Source organism: Dermochelys coriacea, chromosome 7, assembly GCF_009764565.3.
Source record: "Dermochelys coriacea isolate rDerCor1 chromosome 7, rDerCor1.pri.v4, whole genome shotgun sequence".
Classification (NCBI taxonomy): domain Eukaryota; kingdom Metazoa; phylum Chordata; order Testudines; family Dermochelyidae; genus Dermochelys; species Dermochelys coriacea.
In genome coordinates this window covers 34,945,868-34,954,511 of record NC_050074.1, presented here as the reverse complement: position 1 = coordinate 34,954,511, position 8,644 = coordinate 34,945,868, and the positions used below count along the sequence as shown (strand labels likewise).

Sequence of the window (8,644 nt, the reverse complement as noted above, 5' to 3'; positions counted from 1 at the left end):
GGTAGGTGGTCGGGCTGCCTTGTTCATGATGAGGACAGGTCCTACCACCAATGGGCTGCGGGGATGGTGCTTCTCAGAGTAGTAGCGGAACAGCACCTTGTTCCCAGTGTCCCATTCTATATAGCACAAATTGGCATTTAGTCTTTGGTCAACCTTTTGAAAGGTGCTCTTAATGTTAGCTGCCACGGCTCTTTGGACAGAGCGGATAGTGTTCAGGAGATTTTTGGATATAGTTGTCCATGTTAACTCAGGGCTGATACTCTTCTGCGGGCACCCCTCCTTGCACCCACAAGTACTCAGGAGTCCACATTACCCTATCATTGGTGTGTTCCATGGGTGCCCACTGTTGATCGAAGAGCCATCAGGATTAGTGGAAGCTTCGCATCCCAGTTCTTTCCTGTGGTCTCAATCAATTTTCTTATGTGGTCTTTAAAGTGCAGTTAGTGCATTCTAACGAGCCCCAAAGACGTGGGAGTGCCTGGCAACATGAAACCTCTGGCAAACTCCCAAAACTGCGCACACCTTCTTCATGAGCTCCCTGGTAAAATGGGGCCTCTGGTCATAGTCTATTACATGTGGCAGACCAAACCTGCTAAATGCTTGCTCCAGAAGGACATGAGCGGTGGTGCTGGTGGTGCTATTTTTGGTGGGGTAAGTCTCTACCCACTTGGTAAATGGGTCTACCAGGACCAGGCAGTAGATGTCACCACTACCTCTCCATGGTAGTGGACCAATAAAGTCTATTTTCACCCTGTGCCATGGTCCGTTGACCAGCTGATGTAGCACCAGACCTTTTTGCACCCAGTGGTCTGGGTTGCTCTATGCACATCTAAGGCAATTGTTGATGTGCTCTCCATGTCCTACTGTGCACTAGGCCATCAGCAATCTTTGCATAGTCTTTTCAGGGCCAAAGTGTCCCTGCTGGTGGGCCAGCTTTACCATTTCCAGCCTTAGGCATGCCCGAATCACCAGCAGTGGCACCTGATCACTGTCCCGTTTAGTGGCCATGATGAGGTCCGAGATGTGTTGAGAGATTTGGTAAGCTCTATGTTGACCTTTCTGTAGGAGCTCCCTAATCTCTGTGTCTTTTTGTTGTAGTTGTCTGATGTCCAAATGATCGTGGACCTCTTTGGGATGGATTTCACTGAGGATATGGCTCACCTTGTCCCATAAGGTTTCTGATCCCAGAAGCGCCGCCTGCTTTGCCAGTTTATCAACCCTGCTATTTAGCACCCAGACTTCTGCCTGGTTCCGCCGATGAGCACGGACCTTGAAAAGGTAAGTATCACGGTGCGTCACTCCGCCAGGTGCCAGGCATGCAGAAGGTAGCCAGAAGGTTGTCTGCTAACCGCATCCCTTGCTCTTTCCAGATGATCAGCCAGTCTATTAGGGCATGCAGTACCCAATCTGAGTTGGTGCAAATTGTTATTAAGAGCTGACTTAAGAGCCGCAATCACAGCCACCACCTCTGTGACCTGAATGATAGCTCACCGTACCCTGAATCACCACCTGCTCCTATCTACCACCCAGATGTCACGGTGGTACTGCTTGGCAGTCTCGTAGCAGGTTTCAGGCTGGAAAGGGCACATAATTGTAGGGATAGTAATGTCTGGCAATGGTCATTTGTGATCTTGACCAGTGACACAAAGTGAAAAAGATGCAGCAGCAGGTGTGGATGTCTTCTCTACCTCCACTTCTGTGTTTAGCAACAACAAAGTCCAGCCGGCGAGCTGTGAGTTGCTCACCCTTCCAGAATTAGCCCAACCCGAAAGGACATACTGCACGGAAGTATGTGTGGTCTTTAATATGACAGGTGCCATCCCAGTTAAAAACTCCCAATGTTGGAGGGCCCACACCAGTGCAAGAACTTTTTTTTTTGCACTTGGTTCTTTTGCTTCTCCACCTCAGTCAGTACTTTCGACCTGTAAGCAACTGGTTTGATTGATTTCAGAGTAGTAGCCATGTTAGTCTGTATCCACAAAAAGAAAAGGAGTACGTGTGGCACCACAGAGACTAACAAAAATTTATTTGAGCATAAGCTTTCGTGAGCTGCAGCTCACTTCATCGGATGCATTCAGTGGAAAATACAGTGGGGGAGATTTATATACATAGGAGGCATGAAACAATGGGTGTTACCATACACACTGTAACGAGAGTGAAGGTAAGGTGAGCTATTACCAGCAGGAGAGCGGGAAGGGGGGGGAAACCTTTTGTATTGATAATCAAGGTGGGCCATTTCCAGTAGTTGACAAGAACATCTGAGGAAAGTGGGGGGGGGGGAATAAACACGGGGAAATAGTTTTACTTTGTGTAATGATCCATCCACTCCCAGTCTTTACTCAAGCCTAAGTTAATTGTATCCAGTTTGCAAATTAATTCCAATTCAGCAGTCTCTCGTTGGAGTCTGGTTTTGAAGTTTTTTTGTTGAAGAATTGCCACATTTAGGTCTGTAATCAAGTGACCAAAGAGATTGAAGTGTTCTCCGACTGGTTTTTGAATGTTATAATTCTTGACGTCTGATTTGTGTCCATTTATTCTTTTACGTAGAGACTGTCCAATTTGACCAATGTACATGGCAGAGGGGCATTGCTGGCACATGATGGCATATATCACATTGGTAGATGTGCAGGTGAACGAGCCTCTGATAGTGTGGCTGATGTGATTAAGCCCCATGATGGTGTCTCCTGAATAGATATGTGGACACAGTTGGCAACGGGCTTTGTTGCAAGGATAGGTTCCTGGATTAGTGGTTCTGTTGTGTGCTGTGTGGTTACTGATGAGTATTTGTTTCACGTTGGGGAGCTGTCTGTAAGCAAGGACTGTCCTGTCTCCCAAGATCTGTGAGAGTGATGGATCGTCCTTCAGGATAGGTTGTAGATTTTTGATGATGTGTTGGAGAGGTTTTAGTTGGGGGCTGAAGGTGATGGCTAGTGGCATTATGTTATTTTCTTTGTTGGGCCTGTCCTATAGTAGGTAACTTCTGGGTACTCTTCTGGCTCTGTCAATCTGTTTCTTCACTTCAGCAGGTGGGTATTGTAGTTGTAAGAATGCTTGATAAAGAACTTGTAGGTGTTTGTCTCTGTCTGAGGGGTTGGAGCAAATGTGATTGTATCGAAGAGCTTGGCTGTAGACAATGGATTGTGTGGTGTGGTCTGGATGAAAGCTGGAGGCATGTAGGTAGGCATAGTGGTCGGTAGGTTTCCAGTATAGGGTGGTGTTTATGTGACCATCGCTTATTAGCACTGTGGTGTCCAGGAAGTGGATCTCTTGTGTGGATTGGTCCAGGCTGAGGTTGATGGTGGGATGGAAATTGTTGAAATCATGGTGGAATTCCTCAAGGAATCAACCCCCCGCAACTGTTCCTCAGATGTTCTTGTCAACTGCTGGAAATGGCCCACCTTGATTATCAATACAAAAGGTGCCCCCCCCCGCCCACTCTCCTGCTGGTAATAGCTCACCTTACCTGATCACTCTCATTGCAGTGTGTATGGTAACACCCATTGTTTCATGTTCTCTGTGTGTGTGTGTGTATATAAATCTCCCCACTGTATTTTCCACTGAATGCATCCGTTGAAGTGAGCTGTAGCTCACGAAAGCTTATGCTCAAATAAATTTGTTAGTCTCTAAGATGCCACAAGTCCTCCTTTTGGTTTGATTGAAGGACCTGCCTGCTGAAGCAATACAGTACTGATGGCTGTGTCCGTCTTGGCAAGCTGTAGATGGAAAGGCTTATCCAGTTGGGGGCATGCCAAAGCAGGTGCTGTCATCAGGGCTTGCTTCAATTTAAACATGGACTGCTGTTCTTGTTTTCCCTACCTCTAGTGTTGTTTTTTCCAGAGGAGCATGTATAGCTGCTTGGCGATCTTGGAGTACCGGTGAATAAAGTCTCTTGAGAATCCAACCAATCCCAAGAACGACTGCAGTGTGCTGACATCCATAGGCACAGGTAATTTACCAATTAAGTCTATTTGTACTGCATCAGGCTTCCTACCCTGGGAGCCTAGCTCGACTCCCAAGTAGGTTACCTTTTGCAAGACCAGTTGGGCTTTGCTAGGATTTACTAGGAAGCCAGTGTCCTTCAGCTTTCCTAGCACCTCATCCAGTGCTTCCAGATTTTCCTCGTGGGTCCTCATTGTCACAAGCATGTCGTCCACATAACTCGCGATGTTCTAGCAATGTGGAATGTCTTTCCACATGCTGGCAACTATGCGGTGACAAATTGAAGGCACATTGAGGAATCCTTGGGCGACCCGCGTGAAGGTTAGCTGTTGGTCATTGTAAGTAGACGCAAACTTATTATAAGAATCTGAGTGGAGGAAGATTGAAAAGAATGTGTTAGAGAGGTCTATAACTGAAAACCAACATGCTGTTAGTGACATAACCATGGAAAACTTAGCAACCACGGTGCAAGGTGAGGGGTAGCCTGGTTTAATGCAATATAGTCCGCAGTAAGTGTCGAGGTTGTCCTGTCAGATTTCAAAACAGGACATACGGGTGCATTTCAAGTGCTTTCACATGGCACCAACACCTCTTGCTCCAACAGGGCATTAATAGTAGGCTTCATTCCTTCCTTTGCCTCCAACAAAAACTTATACTGACTTTGGGGCTTAGGGTCAGGTCCCACTACCCTGATAGCTACCTTGATTTTTCCACAGATCAATTTGTCCCTTGCAAAGACACCTAGATGTTTGTTTGCTTCTCCATTATATCCTTGTCCCAATTTGGTACATCCAGATCTCTGGGGGTTTTAATGGCATTGATTCTGTGTACCCCTGGTCTTCACTGTGGCTCTGGCATATCTGGTTGGGGATGTCCACTATAACCGGAAGGTCTTTCAACAGGTTAATACCCTGGATGCCATGCCCGCCAAGGGCCTGTAAACCTAATGAGGCCTCGACAGAGAGTGGTCTCACAGTACAAATGATCAGTCTAGTGAAAGATACCACACTTTTTCTTTTCTGTTGTAACTCTCAAGTGTTTTAATTTCCCTGTCTTTTGCTTTAGGTGCAGCTCTAGTGCATATAAGGCTCATGGATACCCCAGTGTCCATGAGTACCTTGTGTTGGAAGGCTCCAAAATCTCCCGCCAACCAGATGGTGGTAGTTGGCCTCCCCGATTTCTCATTCAGTAGAGGGGTAACAAATCCTGGGGGGTTGAGGGCCTGGCTTCCTCAGAAGGAGTTCTGGGGAGCGGACGACAGTTGGTAATGACATTGCCCCCCACTCCCTGGCTGCACATCACCCTTTTCATGCCTTGCAAGTCTGGCAAATAGTTGGTCGGTTGATAAATCGTCAGTCTTGTCAAAAGGCTCATATTTACACAACCTTTTAAACAACATTTTCCGAAGGACCCACATTTCATCAGGGGTACCTTGGAACATTGCATTGCCAGGTTGTTGTCTCTGGATTTTGATGGTTCTTGGTACCCATTCTTATGGTATGGGCACTTTCCCTTGTAATTTGGATTGCCCTTGCCATAACTCTGGGTGTTGTCCCTGGCATCCTGCGGCTTGGAGGCATTGAAGGCAGCCATCTTCTTTTTGCTACTGCCACCTCCTGTATGTACCAATTGGCCCAATTTGTAGGCCTCTAGATCTGAGGCCCACTGTCCTAGGGTTAAAGATTTGGCCTTTGCCAAAAAGTGAGACACAATACTCGATGGAATAGTTATTGTGCTGCCTTGTCCAATCATTGAGACTGAAGACCTTTTCCATGGTCTCTGGTTGCTTACCCACAACCAGCAGTACAGCAGTTCAATCAGGCTTATATGCAGCCTCCCAAGTCCTTTTCGAGGACCCTGGCTGCAGCCTGGCAGCCTTCCTGGCCCTGTAGCTCCAGCCACATACTCAGCCTTTACCAGCCAGAGCACTAGTGGCAGCAATGGGGGTCCACTGGCCATGTCACTACTCAATTCCCCAGCAGCAGGCTGATCAGACCTAGAACCAGATTTTTCTCAAACAACGGGCAGTAGGTCTTCCCCCACCCCCCCCGAGGCTTCCTCAGCCCTGGTTACCCTAAGGGATTGGGAAGGGCAGCACCAGCTTTCCCACCAAGCCTTCTGGATCGGCGTTAGGTACCCTGTGGATGTAGTCCACCCACACAGTTCCCACCAAACCTTCCGAGCCGACATCTGTGGGGCCATGGTACTACGCTCACCGCCACTCTAATCTTGGAGAATCTCTCCACGCGTCGTTGGACCATTAAGCAACTACAGTGCAAATCAAAATCCAAACCAACTAAAAATCCTAAGCAAGGACTGACAGGGTTAGCTACTCCCAGCCGGTCCTGCCATGGTCGCCACTAGTGTAAATGGAAAAACCTACTCCTGGCTTACAGGACCCAGGTTCTTGTCTGGGACTCAGTCTACCACCTGTGGAGCAGTATGTCAGTCCCACGTCCCACCTGTGTGGTGCAGTGAAATAGAAAAGCGAGGGAGAAAGATATTCTTTGAAAACAAATTCCAGGTTTATTAGGGTTAAATAACAAAGTGTGGGATAACGGAACATAAACAATAATAAACATACAGATGTGGTTACTTACACGATTGAGCCTGAAGCTCAGGTCCCCAAATGACCCCTCCCTTGGTAACAGCCTAACATAAAAACCCCAAATACTGTACTGCAGTCTGGTGACTTCTGGGCAGGTTGATGATAGTGAGTGTCTTGCTTTCAGATTGAGATTGTTGAACCCAGGACCTTCAACTGTCCCTGGCCAGGCTCAGTCCAAGGAAGGAGTTCCTGGATCGGCGGTGCTGGAACCTGGACCCACAAATGGAGGATGGATCAGGAACCAGGATACTACAGGTAAGGTGCAGGTAAGATGATGATGTTGCCCTCAGGATCTGATGAATCTTGGTCTGTCACCCACGCAAACAATACGGCACTTGGCTGCCTCTTGAATGTCCATTTTGCGCAATCTATTTATAACCTTGGTGGCGCAAAGATTCTGTGGTGGAGTCAGTTATAACTGGTCACCCCACAGTCAGTTACTTTTCACGCAAAACTGTCCATGAAGATGGGGTACCAATATGGAGTCACTGCTGTCCTTCATTGCAAACACCAATTTGAATGTTCAGATTCCATCTTTTATTTGAATCCCCATAACCTTACATCAACTTCAAACAGCAAAACATTCAATAAATCATACGAAACCTTACAGTAAGCATAACCAAAAATAAAAACGGGGAAAATTCCCCAACAACATGGAAGTCTGTTGTCACTAGAGCAGGGGGTTGAGTCATGGCTTCCTGCATCCCAGGCTAGCTCCTAAACACTGGACCACCCTTCCGAATGACCATAGCAAGTACTGGTAGAAAAATGTTCTTGAGTATTTGCCCATCTGTTGTGCTGAATGTGCCATCAGATTCACGTCTGGCCGGGTGAAATGTTGATGTCTTACATTATCTTCAAAATTGTGCTCATGAAACTGAATCTTAAAATATAGAAAAAAAAACCCCTGAATGTAGCTTTCATGCACCAACACAATAAAATCCCTCCCATGTATAAATGATTTAAATATAAATTTTCATATTTTCATATTTAAAACAATGAAACGGAAATGGTTTAATGTGTCATGCATGCCTTGCTCAGACTGATAGATATGTATATACTGCAACCTCTCTGTTGCATCAGATTGACCACCCTTCAGTTTACAATAGTATTTATTATTCATGACAATTAGTTTTTCCCAGTACTGTAGAAAGTGTAGGACTATTAATGCACTCAGCACTGTCATTTGAGGCTGTTTAATTAGCTCTTCAAGTCAGGTAATGTCTCTGCATTAGGCACTGTTCCAATATATAACAATGGGTCTAGTGCCTCTAGGCTAGGTGCTACCGCAATATACATAACTGATGATTTAAAGTGGTGTTCATTTGTGCATGTCATTAACATGGCATGATGCTAACATGCTGAAGGGATGCTCTTTTAAATTTTAGAGCTGCTTGTCATAGAATTGTAGAAGATTAGGGTGGGAAGAAACCTCAGGAGGTCTAGTCGAACCCCCTGCTCAAAGCAGGACCAACCCCAACTAAATGTCATACCTCATTGTTTGCTGGCGTTCCTGACATTGCATTGCAGAACCTATACATAGTTCAATATGCACCTTCCAGGTCCTTGTCTGCAAACCTTTATACTCAAGAAGCCTTATTGATTAGGTTTGCTAGACTTTAGTACCAGAGAACATTAAAGCATGTGAGTAGCTTTATGCCCATTGGTACTGTCCTTGAAGTCCCAGGGACCACTTGCATGCTTAACGTTAAGCATGAGCATGTTGGCAGAATGACATTACAGCATGGGGAGGGACATGGATCATCCCATTGGGAAAGCAGAAAAGGCTTGGTTAGAAAAAAACTCTCCTTATGCACATGCATACCCCAAAAGCTCTCCTCTTAAATATGGTACTGTGCATTTCAAATCTGTGCCATTCTTTTATAATGGGGGGGGGGAGAGTTTTGTGTTTTGGCTCTGGATATTTTGTTGAAGGCTGGTATGCTACACTCGGTTCCCTTAAACTTTCTGAAATTACAGTATTTATCTTTTCTAAAGTTGCCATATTCTTGTGTTATGCGAAATGTTTTGCCATTTAACTGGGATGCCATAAATATGCTTGGCTGCTGCATGCAGTCTTATGAAACCCATCTGCGT

At 46.0% G+C, this 8,644-nt stretch overlaps 1 long non-coding RNA gene across 1 annotated transcript; it reads left to right on the top strand.

Annotated features, from left to right (window-relative positions):
• The first annotated feature begins 1,104 nt into the window (after positions 1 to 1,104).
• On the top strand, positions 1,105 to 6,866 carry LOC122460905. The gene is made up of 3 exons (XR_006282516.1): positions 1,105 to 1,278; positions 3,838 to 3,946; positions 6,672 to 6,866. It is a non-coding gene; the product is annotated as an uncharacterized LOC122460905 (long non-coding RNA).
• Positions 6,867 to 8,644: the final 1,778 nt, after the last annotated feature.